This window comes from Nematostella vectensis, chromosome 9 (genome assembly GCF_932526225.1).
Source record: "Nematostella vectensis chromosome 9, jaNemVect1.1, whole genome shotgun sequence".
Taxonomy (NCBI): Eukaryota; Metazoa; Cnidaria; class Anthozoa; order Actiniaria; family Edwardsiidae; genus Nematostella; species Nematostella vectensis.
The window spans coordinates 17,230,566-17,244,135 of NC_064042.1; positions in this window are offsets into that span (position 1 = coordinate 17,230,566).

Consider the following 13,570-nt stretch of genomic DNA (forward strand, 5'->3'; position numbering starts at 1 on the left):
GTCCAAATGAGCCGAAAATGGTATCATTCGAACCTTGACATTCCCCGGCGTGTGTTGCGCTATTCGGTTTTTTCATAAGTGCGCATGCGCAGAAATTATTTCCAAAAAAAACTGTGTCCCGGAGGGTAGGGGACAACTTTTCGGGTCTATATACTTGAGCTAAAATTCTCAAACTCGGTAAGATCTATGTACTCATAAAGGGCTATCTAACCCTGCAATCAGATTTCGAATCGATCAAGAATTGACAAAAGCCGGTAATCTTTTTCCCTACCTTCCGAGACATTTTGAGTAGAGTCTAGGGACTAGGCATTAAGTCCGATTGATCTCAAACTTGGTCAGCATGAAGAAAGTATCAGCACTTAGTAAAGGTTAGAAAATCAAAAGCATAGCTTCAAAGTAAAGCTGTTAAAAAAGGCAGGAAAAAGGCCAAATTGCACCTTCTCCCTAGAAAATCTTTGCAAATATTGACTTTGGGGGACAACAAACTGCCTAGCGCCTATATGGTTTTTCAAGAGCTTTCGGATGAGCCTATGCACGTTAAGATTGGATGAGTTTGAGTTTTTCAGTGGTCAAACAAGGTCCAAAAAAGGTCCAAAATCTAAAAACTTCAAAAAACCAAAATTCCTAATACTTGTCCAAATGAGCCGAAAATGGTATCATTCGAACCCTGACATTCCCCGGCGTGTGTTGCGCTATTCGGTTTTTTCTTAAGTGCGCATGCGCAGAAATTATTTAAAAAAAAACTGTGTCCCGGAGGGTAGGGAACAACTTTTCGGGTCTATATACTTGAGCTAAAATTCTCAAACTCGGTAAGATCTATGTACTCATAAAGGACTATCTAACCCTGCATTCAGATTTCGAATCGATCAAGAATTGACAAAAGCCGCTAATCTTTTTCCCTACCTTCCGAGACATTTTGAGTAGAGCCTGGGGACTAGGCATTAAGTCCGATTGATCTCAAACTTGGTCAGCATGAAGAAAGTATCAGCACTTAGTTAAGGTTAGAAAATCAAAAGCATAGCTTCAAAGTAAAGCTGTTAAAAAAGGCAGGAAAAAGGCCAAATTGCAACTTCTCCCTAGAAAATCTTTGCAAATATTGACTTTGGAGGACAACAAACTGCCTAGCGCCTATATGGTTTTTCAAGAGCTTTCGAATGAGCCTATGCACGTTAAGATTGGATGAGTTTGAGTTTTTCAGTGGTCAAACAAGGTCCAAAATTGGTCCAAGGTAGAATATGAGCATTTCTGAAGTTAGTCGTAGCCTGCCCAAAGTCACGGGGAAGGTCCAACTATGCTAGTAGACACTAACTAAGAAAGATTCAAAGACGAAGATTGAAGTTTAGACTTTTTTTTGCAAACTTCCCAAAACTTTTTCTGTGCCGACGATTTCTTTCGATTTTCAAAAAAATCCTACTAGCCAGGAATGAGCAGCAGACAATAATTGCTACTATGCACGTTAAGATTGGATGAGTTTGAGTTTTTCAGTGTTCAAACAAGGTCCAAAAAAGGTCCAAAATCCAAAAACTTCAAAAAACCAAAATTCTTAATACTTGTCCAAATGAGCCGAAAATGGTATCATTCGAACCTTGACATTCCCCGGCGTGTGTTGCGCTATTCGGTTTTTTCATAAGTGCGCATGCGCAGAAATTATTTCCAAAAAAAACTGTGTCCCGGAGGGTAGGGGACAACTTTTCGGGTCTATATACTTGAGCTAAAATTCTCAAACTCGGTAAGATCTATGTACTCATAAAGGGCTATCTAACCCTGCAATCAGATTTCGAATCGATCAAGAATTGACAAAAGCCGGTAATCTTTTTCCCTACCTTCCGAGACATTTTGAGTAGAGTCTAGGGACTAGGCATTAAGTCCGATTGATCTCAAACTTGGTCAGCATGAAGAAAGTATCAGCACTTAGTAAAGGTTAGAAAATCAAAAGCATAGCTTCAAAGTAAAGCTGTTAAAAAAGGCAGGAAAAAGGCCAAATTGCACCTTCTCCCTAGAAAATCTTTGCAAATATTGACTTTGGGGGACAACAAACTGCCTAGCGCCTATATGGTTTTTCAAGAGCTTTCGGATGAGCCTATGCACGTTAAGATTGGATGAGTTTGAGTTTTTCAGTGGTCAAACAAGGTCCAAAAAAGGTCCAAAATCTAAAAACTTCAAAAAACCAAAATTCCTAATACTTGTCCAAATGAGCCGAAAATGGTATCATTCGAACCCTGACATTCCCCGGCGTGTGTTGCGCTATTCGGTTTTTTCTTAAGTGCGCATGCGCAGAAATTATTTAAAAAAAAACTGTGTCCCGGAGGGTAGGGAACAACTTTTCGGGTCTATATACTTGAGCTAAAATTCTCAAACTCGGTAAGATCTATGTACTCATAAAGGGCTATCTAACCCTGCAATCAGATTTCGAATCGATCAAGAATTGACAAAAGCCGCTAATCTTTTTCCCTACCTTCTGAGACATTTTGAGTAGAGCCTGGGGACTAGGCATTAAGTCCGATTGATCTCAAACTTGGTCAGCATGAAGAAAGTATCAGCACTTAGTTAAGGTTAGAAAATCAAAAGCATAGCTTCAAAGTAAAGCTGTTAAAAAAGGCAGGAAAAAGGCCAAATTGCAACTTCTCCCTAGAAAATCTTTGCAAATATTGACTTTGGAGGACAACAAACTGCCTAGCGCCTATATGGTTTTTCAAAAGCTTTCGAATGAGCCTATGCACGTTAAGATTGGATGAGTTTGAGTTTTTCAGTGGTCAAACAAGGTCCAAAATTGGTCCAAGGTAGAATATGAGCATTTCTGAAGTTAGTCGTAGCCTGCCCAAAGTCACGGGGAAGGTCCAACTATGCTAGTAGACACTAACTAAGAAAGATTCAGGACGAAGATTGAAGTTTAGACTTTTTTTTGCAAACTTCCCAAAACTGTTTCTGTGCCGACGATTTCTTTCGATTTTCAAAAAATTCCCACTAGCCAGGAATGAGCAGCAGACAATACTTTGATGTATGAGGTTAGTGTCCCTGCGCATTTCTATATCATAAGCGAAAAAAATCTCCGGAAACGATTTTGCATGTACGACTTTTTGGGGGTTAAAAATGATACAAATTGCACCTTCTCCCTAGAAAATCTTTGCAAATATTGACTTTGGAGGACAACAATCTGCATAGCGCTTATATGGTTTTTCAAGAGCTTTCGAATGAGCCTATGCACGTTAAGATTGGATGAGTTTGAGTTTTTCAGTGTTCAAACAAGGTCCAAAAAAGGTCCAAAATCTAAAAACTTCAAAAAACCAAAATTCTTAATACTTGTCCAAATGAGCCGCAAATGGTATCATTCGAACCCTGACATTCCCCGGCGTGTGTTGCGCTATTCAGTTTTTTCATAAGTGCGCATGCGCAGAAATTGTTTCCCAAAAAACTGTGTTTCGGAGGGTAGGGGACAACTTTTCGGGTCTATATACTTGAGCTAAAATTCTCAAACTCGGTAAGATCTATGTACTCATAAAGGACTATCTAACCCTGCATTCAGATTTCGAATCGATCAAGAATTGACAAAAGCCGCTAATCTTTTTCCCTACCTTCCGAGACATTTTGAGTAGAGCCTGGGGACTAGGCATTAAGTCCGATTGATCTCAAACTTGGTCAGCATGAAGAAAGTATCAGCACTTAGTTAAGGTTAGAAAATCAAAAGCATAGCTTCAAAGTAAAGCTGTTAAAAAAGGCAGGAAAAAGGCCAAATTGCAACTTCTCCCTAGAAAATCTTTGCAAATATTGACTTTGGAGGACAACAAACTGCCTAGCGCCTATATGGTTTTTCAAGAGCTTTCGAATGAGCCTATGCACGTTAAGATTGGATGAGTTTGAGTTTTTCAGTGGTCAAACAAGGTCCAAAATTGGTCCAAGGTAGAATATGAGCATTTCTGAAGTTAGTCGTAGCCTGCCCAAAGTCACGGGGAAGGTCCAACTATGCTAGTAGACACTAACTAAGAAAGATTCAAAGACGAAGATTGAAGTTTAGACTTTTTTTTGCAAACTTCCCAAAACTTTTTCTGTGCCGACGATTTCTTTCGATTTTCAAAAAAATCCTACTAGCCAGGAATGAGCAGCAGACAATAATTGCTACTATGCACGTTAAGATTGGATGAGTTTGAGTTTTTCAGTGTTCAAACAAGGTCCAAAAAAGGTCCAAAATCCAAAAACTTCAAAAAACCAAAATTCTTAATACTTGTCCAAATGAGCCGAAAATGGTATCATTCGAACCTTGACATTCCCCGGCGTGTGTTGCGCTATTCGGTTTTTTCATAAGTGCGCATGCGCAGAAATTATTTCCAAAAAAAACTGTGTCCCGGAGGGTAGGGGACAACTTTTCGGGTCTATATACTTGAGCTAAAATTCTCAAACTCGGTAAGATCTATGTACTCATAAAGGGCTATCTAACCCTGCAATCAGATTTCGAATCGATCAAGAATTGACAAAAGCCGGTAATCTTTTTCCCTACCTTCCGAGACATTTTGAGTAGAGTCTAGGGACTAGGCATTAAGTCCGATTGATCTCAAACTTGGTCAGCATGAAGAAAGTATCAGCACTTAGTAAAGGTTAGAAAATCAAAAGCATAGCTTCAAAGTAAAGCTGTTAAAAAAGGCAGGAAAAAGGCCAAATTGCACCTTCTCCCTAGAAAATCTTTGCAAATATTGACTTTGGGGGACAACAAACTGCCTAGCGCCTATATGGTTTTTCAAGAGCTTTCGGATGAGCCTATGCACGTTAAGATTGGATGAGTTTGAGTTTTTCAGTGGTCAAACAAGGTCCAAAAAAGGTCCAAAATCTAAAAACTTCAAAAAACCAAAATTCCTAATACTTGTCCAAATGAGCCGAAAATGGTATCATTCGAACCCTGACATTCCCCGGCGTGTGTTGCGCTATTCGGTTTTTTCTTAAGTGCGCATGCGCAGAAATTATTTAAAAAAAAACTGTGTCCCGGAGGGTAGGGAACAACTTTTCGGGTCTATATACTTGAGCTAAAATTCTCAAACTCGGTAAGATCTATGTACTCATAAAGGGCTATCTAACCCTGCAATCAGATTTCGAATCGATCAAGAATTGACAAAAGCCGCTAATCTTTTTCCCTACCTTCTGAGACATTTTGAGTAGAGCCTGGGGACTAGGCATTAAGTCCGATTGATCTCAAACTTGGTCAGCATGAAGAAAGTATCAGCACTTAGTTAAGGTTAGAAAATCAAAAGCATAGCTTCAAAGTAAAGCTGTTAAAAAAGGCAGGAAAAAGGCCAAATTGCAACTTCTCCCTAGAAAATCTTTGCAAATATTGACTTTGGAGGACAACAAACTGCCTAGCGCCTATATGGTTTTTCAAAAGCTTTCGAATGAGCTTATGCACGTTAAGATTGGATGAGTTTGAGTTTTTCAGTGGTCAAACAAGGTCCAAAATTGGTCCAAGGTAGAATATGAGCATTTCTGAAGTTAGTCGTAGCCTGCCCAAAGTCACGGGGAAGGTCCAACTATGCTAGTAGACACTAACTAAGAAAGATTCAGGACGAAGATTGAAGTTTAGACTTTTTTTTGCAAACTTCCCAAAACTGTTTCTGTGCCGACGATTTCTTTCGATTTTCAAAAAATTCCCACTAGCCAGGAATGAGCAGCAGACAATACTTTGATGTATGAGGTTAGTGTCCCTGCGCATTTCTATATCATAAGCGAAAAAAATCTCCGGAAACGATTTTGCATGTACGACTTTTTGGGGGTTAAAAATGATACAAATTGCACCTTCTCCCTAGAAAATCTTTGCAAATATTGACTTTGGAGGACAACAATCTGCATAGCGCTTATATGGTTTTTCAAGAGCTTTCGAATGAGCCTATGCACGTTAAGATTGGATGAGTTTGAGTTTTTCAGTGTTCAAACAAGGTCCAAAAAAGGTCCAAAATCTAAAAACTTCAAAAAACCAAAATTCTTAATACTTGTCCAAATGAGCCGCAAATGGTATCATTCGAACCCTGACATTCCCCGGCGTGTGTTGCGCTATTCAGTTTTTTCATAAGTGCGCATGCGCAGAAATTGTTTCCCAAAAAACTGTGTTTCGGAGGGTAGGGGACAACTTTTCGGGTCTATATACTTGAGCTAAAATTCTCAAACTCGGTAAGATCTATGTACTCATAAAGGGCTATCTAACCCTGCATTCAGATTTCGAATCGATCAAGAATTGACAGAAGCCGCTAATCTTTTTCCCTACCTTTCGAGACATTTTGAGTAGAGCCTGGGGACTAGGCATTAAGTCCGATTGATCTCAAACTTGGTCAGCATGAAGAAAGTATCAGCACTTAGTTAAGGTTAGAAAATCAAAAGCATAGCTTCAAAGTAAAGCTGTTAAAAAAGGCAGGAAAAAGGCCAAATTGCAACTTCTCCCTAGAAAATCTTTGCAAATATTGACTTTGGAGGACAACAAACTGCCTAGCGCCTATATGGTTTTTCAAGAGCTTTCGAATGAGCCTATGCACGTTAAGATTGGATGAGTTTGAGTTTTTCAGTGGTCAAACAAGGTCCAAAATTGGTCCAAGGTAGAATATGAGCATTTCTGAAGTTAGTCGTAGCCTGCCCAAAGTCACGGGGAAGGTCCAACTATGCTAGTAGACACTAACTAAGAAAGATTCAGGACGAAGATTGAAGTTTAGACTTTTTTTTGCAAACTTCCCAAAACTTTTTCTGTGCCGACGATTTCTTTCGATTTTCAAAAAATTCCTACTAGCCAGGAATGAGCAGCAGACAATAATTGCTACTATGCACGTTAAGATTGGATGAGTTTGAGTTTTTCAGTGTTCAAACAAGGTCCAAAAAAGGTCCAAAATCTAAAAACTTCAAAAAACCAAAATTTTTAATACTTGTCCAAATGAGCCGCAAATGGTATCATTCGAACCCTGACATTCCCCGGCGTGTGTTGCGCTATTCGGTTTTTTCATAAGTGCGCATGCGCAGAAATTTTTTCCAAAAAAACTGTGTCCCGGAGGGTAGGGGACAACTTTTCGGGTCTATATACTTGAGCTAAAATTCTCAAACTCGGCAATATCTATGTACTCATGAAGGGCTATCTAACCCTGCAATCAGATTTCGAATCGATCAAGAATTGACAAAAGCCGCTAATTTTTTTCCCTACCTTCCGGGACATTTTGAGTAGGGCCTGGGGACTAGGAATTGAGTCCGATTGATCTCAAACTTGGTCAGCATGAAGAAAGTATCAGCACTTAGTAAAGGTTAGAAAATCAAAAGCATAGTTTCAAAGTAAAGCTTTTAAAAAAGGCCGGAAAAAAGGCCAAATTGCAACTTCTCCCTAGAAAATCTTTGCAAATATTGACTTTGGAGGACAACAAACTGCCTAGCGCCTATATGGTTTTTCAAGAGCTTTCGAATGAGCCTATGCACGTTAAGATTGGATGAGTTTGAGTTTTTCAGTGGTCAAACAAGGTCCAAAATTGGTCCTAGGTAGAATATGAGCATTTCTGAAGTTAGTCGTAGCCTGCCCAAAGTCACGGGGAAGGTCCAACTATGCTGGTAGACACTAACTAAGAAAGATTCAGGACGAAGATTGAAGTTTAGACTTTTTTTTGCAAACTTCCCAAAACTTTTTTTGTGCCGACGATTTCTTTCGATTTTCAAAAAATTCCCACTAGCCAGGAATGAGCAGCAGACAATACTTTGATGTATGAGGTTCGTGTCCATGCGCATTTCTATATCATAAGCGAAAAAAATCTCCGGAAACGATTTTGCATGTACGACTTTTTGGGGGTTAAAAATGATACAAATTGCACATTTTCCCTCAAATATCTTTGAAAATATTGATTTTGGAGGACAACAGACGGCAGAGGGCATATATGGTTTTCAAGAGCTTTCGAATGAGCCTATGCACGTTAAGATTGGAGGAGTTTGAGTTTTTCAGTGTTCAAACAAGGTCTAAAAAAGGTGCAAAATCCAAAAACTTCAAAAAACCAAAATTCTTAATACTTGTCCAAATGAGCCGAAAATGGTATCATTCGAACCCTGACATTCCCCGGCGTGTGTTGCGCTATTCGGTTTTTTCATAAGTGCGCATGCGCAGAAATTTTTTCCAAAAAAACTGTGTCCCGGAGGGTAGGGGACAACTTTTCGGGTCTATATACTTGAGCTAAAATTCTCAAACTCGGCAATATCTATGTACTCATGAAGGGCTATCTAACCCTGCAATCAGATTTCGAATCGATCAAGAATTGACAAAAGCCGCTAATTTTTTTCCCTACCTTCCGGGACATTTTGAGTAGGGCCTGGGGACTAGGAATTAAGTCCGATTGATCTCAAACTTGGTCAGCATGAAGAAAGTATCAGCACTTAGTAAAGGTTAGAAAATCAAAAGCATAGTTTCAAAGTAAAGCTGTTAAAAAAGGCCGGAAAAAAGGCCAAATTGCAACTTCTCCCTAGAAAATCTTTGCAAATATTGACTTTGGAGGACAACAAACTGCCTAGCGCCTATATGGTTTTTCAAGAGCTTTCGAATGAGCCTATGCACGTTAAGATTGGATGAGTTTGAGTTTTTCAGTGGTCAAACAAGGTCCAAAATTGGTCCAAGGTAGAATATGAGCATTTCTGAAGTTAGTCGTAGCCTGCCCAAAGTCACGGGGAAGGTCCAACTATGCTAGTAGACACTAACTAAGAAAGATTCTGGACGAAGATTGAAGTTTAGACTTTTTTTTGCAAACTTCCCAAAACTTTTTGTGCCGACGATTTCTTTCGATTATCAAAAAATTCCCACTAGCCAGGAATGAGCAGCAGACAATACTTTGATGTATGAGGTTAGTGTCCATGCGCATCTCTATATCATAAGCGAAAAAAATTTCCAGAAACGATTTTGCATGTACGACTTTTTGGGGGTTAAAAATGATACAAATTGCACATTTTCCCTAAAATATCTTTGCAAATATTGACTTTGGAGGACAACAAACTGCCTAGCGCCTATATGGTTTTTCAACAGCTTTCGAATGAGCCTATGCACGTTAAGATTGGATGAGTTTGAGTTTTTCAGTGTTCAAACAAAGTACACAAAAGGTCCAAAATCTAAAAACTTCAAAAAACCAAAATTCTTAATACTTGTCCAAATGAGCCGAAAATGGTATCATTCGAACCCTGACATTCCCCGGCGTGTGTTGCGTTAATCGGTTTTTTCATAAGTGCGCATGCGCAGAAATTATTTTCAAAAAAACTGTGTCCCGGAGGGTAGGGGACAACTTTTCGGGTCTATATACTTGAGCTAAAATTCTCAAACTCGGTAAGATCTATGTACTCATAAAGGGCTATCTAACCCTGCAATCAGATTTCGAATCGATCAAGAATTGACAAAAGCCGCTAATCTTTTTCCCTACCTTCCGGGACATTTTGAGTAGGGCCTGGGGACTAGGAATTAAGTCCGATTGATCTCAAACTTGGTCAGCATGAAGAAAGTATCAGCACTTAGTAAAGGTTAGAAAATCAAAAGCATAGCTTCAAAGTAAAGCTGTTAAAAAAGGCCGGAAAAAAGGCCAAATTGCACCTTCTCCCTAGAAAAACTTTGCAAATACTGACTTTGGAGGACAACAAACTGCCTAGCGCCTATATGGTTTTTCAAGAGCTTTCGAATGAGCCTATGCACGTTTATATTTGATGAGTTTGAGTTTTTCAGTGTTCAAACAAGGTCCAAAAAAGGTCCAAAATCTAAAAACTTCAAAAAAACAAAATTCTTAATACTTGTCCAAATGAGCCGAAAATGGTATCATTCGAACCCTGACATTCCCCGGCGTGTGTTGCGCTATTCGGTTTTTTCATAAGTGCGCATGCGCAGAATTTTTTTTCCAAAAAAACTGTGTCCCGTAGGGTAGGGGACAACTTTTCGGGTCTATATACTTGAGCTAAAATTCTCAAACTCGGTAAGATCTATGTACTCATAAAGGGCTATCTAACCCTGCAATCAGATTTCGAATCGATCAAGAATTGACAAAAGGCGCTAATCTTTTTCCCTACCTTCTGAGACATTTTGAGTAGAGTCTAGGGACTAGGCATTAAGTCCGATTGATCTCAAACTTGGTCAGCATGAAGAAAGTATCAGCACTTAGTTCAGGTTAGAAAATCAAAAGCATAGCTTTAAAGTAAAGCTGTTAAAAAAGGCAGGAAAAAGGCCAAATTGCACCTTCTCCCTAGAAAATCTTTGCAAATATTGACTTTGGAGGACAACAAACTGCCTAGCGCCTATATGGTTTTTCGAGAGCTTTCGAATGAGCCTATGCACGTTAAGATTGGATGAGTTTCAGTTTTTCAGTGTTCAAACAAGGTCCAAAAAAGGTCCAAAATCTAAAAACTTCAAAAAACCAAAATTCTTAATACTTGTCCAAATGAGCCGAAAATGGTATCATTCGAACCCTGACATTCCCCGGCGTGTGTTGCGTTAATCGTTTTTTTCATAAGTGCGCATGCGCAGAAATTATTTTCAAAAAAACTGTGTCCCGGAAGGTAGGGGACAACTTTTCGGGTCTATATACTTGAGCTAAAATTCTCAAACTCGGTAAGATCTATGTACTCATAAAGGGCTATCTAACCCTGCAATCAGATTTCGAATCGATCAAGAATTGACAAAAGCCGCTAATCTTTTTCGCTACCTTCCGGGACATTTTGAGTAGGGCCTGGGGACTAGGAATTAAGTCCGATTGATCTCAAACTTGGTCAGCATGAAGAAAGTATCAGCACTTAGTAAAGGTTAGAAAATCAAAAGCATAGCTTCAAAGTAAAGCTGTTAAAAAAGGCCGGAAAAAAGGCCAAATTGCATCTTCTCCCTAGAAAAACTTTGCAAATATTGACTTTGGAGGACAACAAACTGCCTAGCGCCTATATGGTTTTTCGAGAGCTTTCGAATGAGCCTATGCACGTTAAGATTTGATGAGTTTGAGTTTTTTTAGTGTTCAAACAAGGTCCAAAAAAGGTCCAAAATCTAAAAACTTCAAAAAACCAAAATTCTTAATACTTGTCCAAATGAGCCGAAAATGGTATCATTCGAACCCTGACATTCCCCGGCGTGTGTTGAGCTATTCGGTTTTTTCATAAGTGCGCATGCGCAGAAATTATTTTCAAAAAAACTGTGTCCCGGAAGGTAGGGGACAACTTTTCGGGTCTATATACTTGAGCTAAAATTCTCAAACTCGGTAAGATCTATGTACTCATAAAGGGCTATCTAACCCTGCAATCAGATTTCGAATCGATCAAGAATTGACAAAAGCCGCTAATCTTTTTCCCTACCTTCCGGGACATTTTGAGTAGGGCCTGGGGACTAGGAATTAAGTCCGATTGATCTCAAACTTGGTCAGCATGAAGAAAGTATCAGCACTTAGTAAAGGTTAGAAAATCAAAAGCATAGCTTTAAAGTAAAGCTGTTAAAAAAGGCCGGAAAAAAGGCCAAATTGCACCTTCTCCCTAGAAAAACTTTGCAAATATTGACTTTGGAGGACAACAAACTGCCTAGCGCCTATATGGTTTTTCAAGAGCTTTCGAATGAGCCTATGCACGTTAAGATTTGATGAGTTTGAGTTTTTTTAGTGTTCAAACAAGGTCCAAAAAAGGTCCAAAATCTAAAAACTTCAAAAAACCAAAATTCTTAATACTTGTCCAAATGAGCCGAAAATGGTATCATTCGAACCCTGACATTCCCCGGCGTGTGTTGCGCTATTCGGCTTTTTCATAAGTGCGCATGCGCAGACATTTTTTCCAAAAAAACTGTGTCTCGTAGGGTAGGCGACAACTTTTCGGGTCTATATACTTGAGCTAAAATTCTCAAACTCGGTAAGATTTATGTACTCATAAAGGGCTATCTAACACCTTCAATCAGATTTCGAATCGATCAAGAATTGACAAAAGCCGCTAATCTTTTTCGCTACCTTCCGGGACATTTTGAGTAGGGCCTGGGGACTAGGAATTAAGTCCGATTGATCTCAAACTTGGTCAGCATGAAGAAAGTATCAGCACTTAGTAAAGGTAAGAAAATCAAAAGCATAGCTTCAAAGTAAAGCTGTTAAAAAAGGCCGGAAAAAAAGGCCAAATTGCAAGTTCTCCCTAGAAAATCTTTGCAAATATTGACTTTGGAGGACAACAAACTGCCTAGCGCCTATATGGTTTTTCAAGAGCTTTCGAATGAGCCTATGCACGTTAAGATTGGATGAGTTTGAGTTTTTCAGTGTTCAAACAAGGTCCAAAAAAGGTCCAAAATCTAAAAACTTCAAAAAACCAAAATTTTTAATACTTGTCCAAATGAGCCGCAAATGGTATCTTTCGAACCCTGACATTCCCCGGCGTGTGTTGCGCTATTCGGTTTTTTCATAAGTGCGCATGCGCAGAAATTTTTTCCAAAAAAACTGTGTCCTGGAGGGTAGGGGACAACTTTTCGGGTCTATATACTTGAGCTAAAATTCTCAAATTTGGCAATATCTATGTACTCATGAAGGGCTATCTAACCCTGCAATCAGATTTCGAATCGATCAAGAATTGACAAAAGCCGCTAATTTTTTTCCCTACCTTCCGGGACATTTTGAGTAGGGCCTGGGGACTAGGAATTAAGTCCGATTGATCTCAAACTTGGTCAGCATGAAGAAAGTATCAGCACTTAGTAAAGGTTAGAAAATCAAAAGCATAGTTTCAAAGTAAAGCTGTTAAAAAAGGCCGGAAAAAAGGCCAAATTGCAACTTCTCCCTAGAAAATCTTTGCAAATATTGACTTTGGAGGACAACAAACTGCCTAGCGCCTATATGGTTTTTCAAGAGCTTTCGAATGAGCCTATGCACGTTAAGATTGGATGAGTTTGAGTTTTTCAGTGGTCAAACAAGGTCCAAAATTGGTCCAAGGTAGAATATGAGCATTTCTGAAGTTAGTCGTAGCCTGCCCAAAGTCACGGGGAAGGTCCAACTATGCTAGTAGACACTAACTAAGAAAGATTCTGGACGAAGATTGAAGTTTAGACTTTTTTTTGCAAACTTCCCAAAACTTTTTGTGCCGACGATTTCTTTCGATTATCAAAAAATTCCCACTAGCCAGGAATGAGCAGCAGACAATACTTTGATGTATGAGGTTAGTGTCCATGCGCATCTCTATATCATAAGCGAAAAAAATTTCCAGAAACGATTTTGCATGTACGACTTTTTGGGTGTTAAAAAGGATACAAATTGCACATTTTCCCTAAAATATCTTTGCAAATATTGACTTTGGAGGACAACAAACTGCCTAGCGCCTATATAATTTTTCAAGAGCTTTCGAATGAGCCTATGCACGTTAAGATTGGATGAGTTTGAGTTTTTCAGTGTTCAAACAAGGTCCAAAAAAGGTCCAAAATCTAAAAACTTCAAAAAAACAAAATTCTTAATACTTGTCCAAATGAGCCGAAAATGGTATCATTCGAACCCTGACATTCCCCGGCGTGTGTTGCGCTATTCGGTTTTTTCATAAGTGCGCATGCGCAGAATTTTTTTTCCAAAAAAACTGTGTCCCGTAGGGTAGGGGACAACTTTTCGGGTCTATATACTTGAGCTAA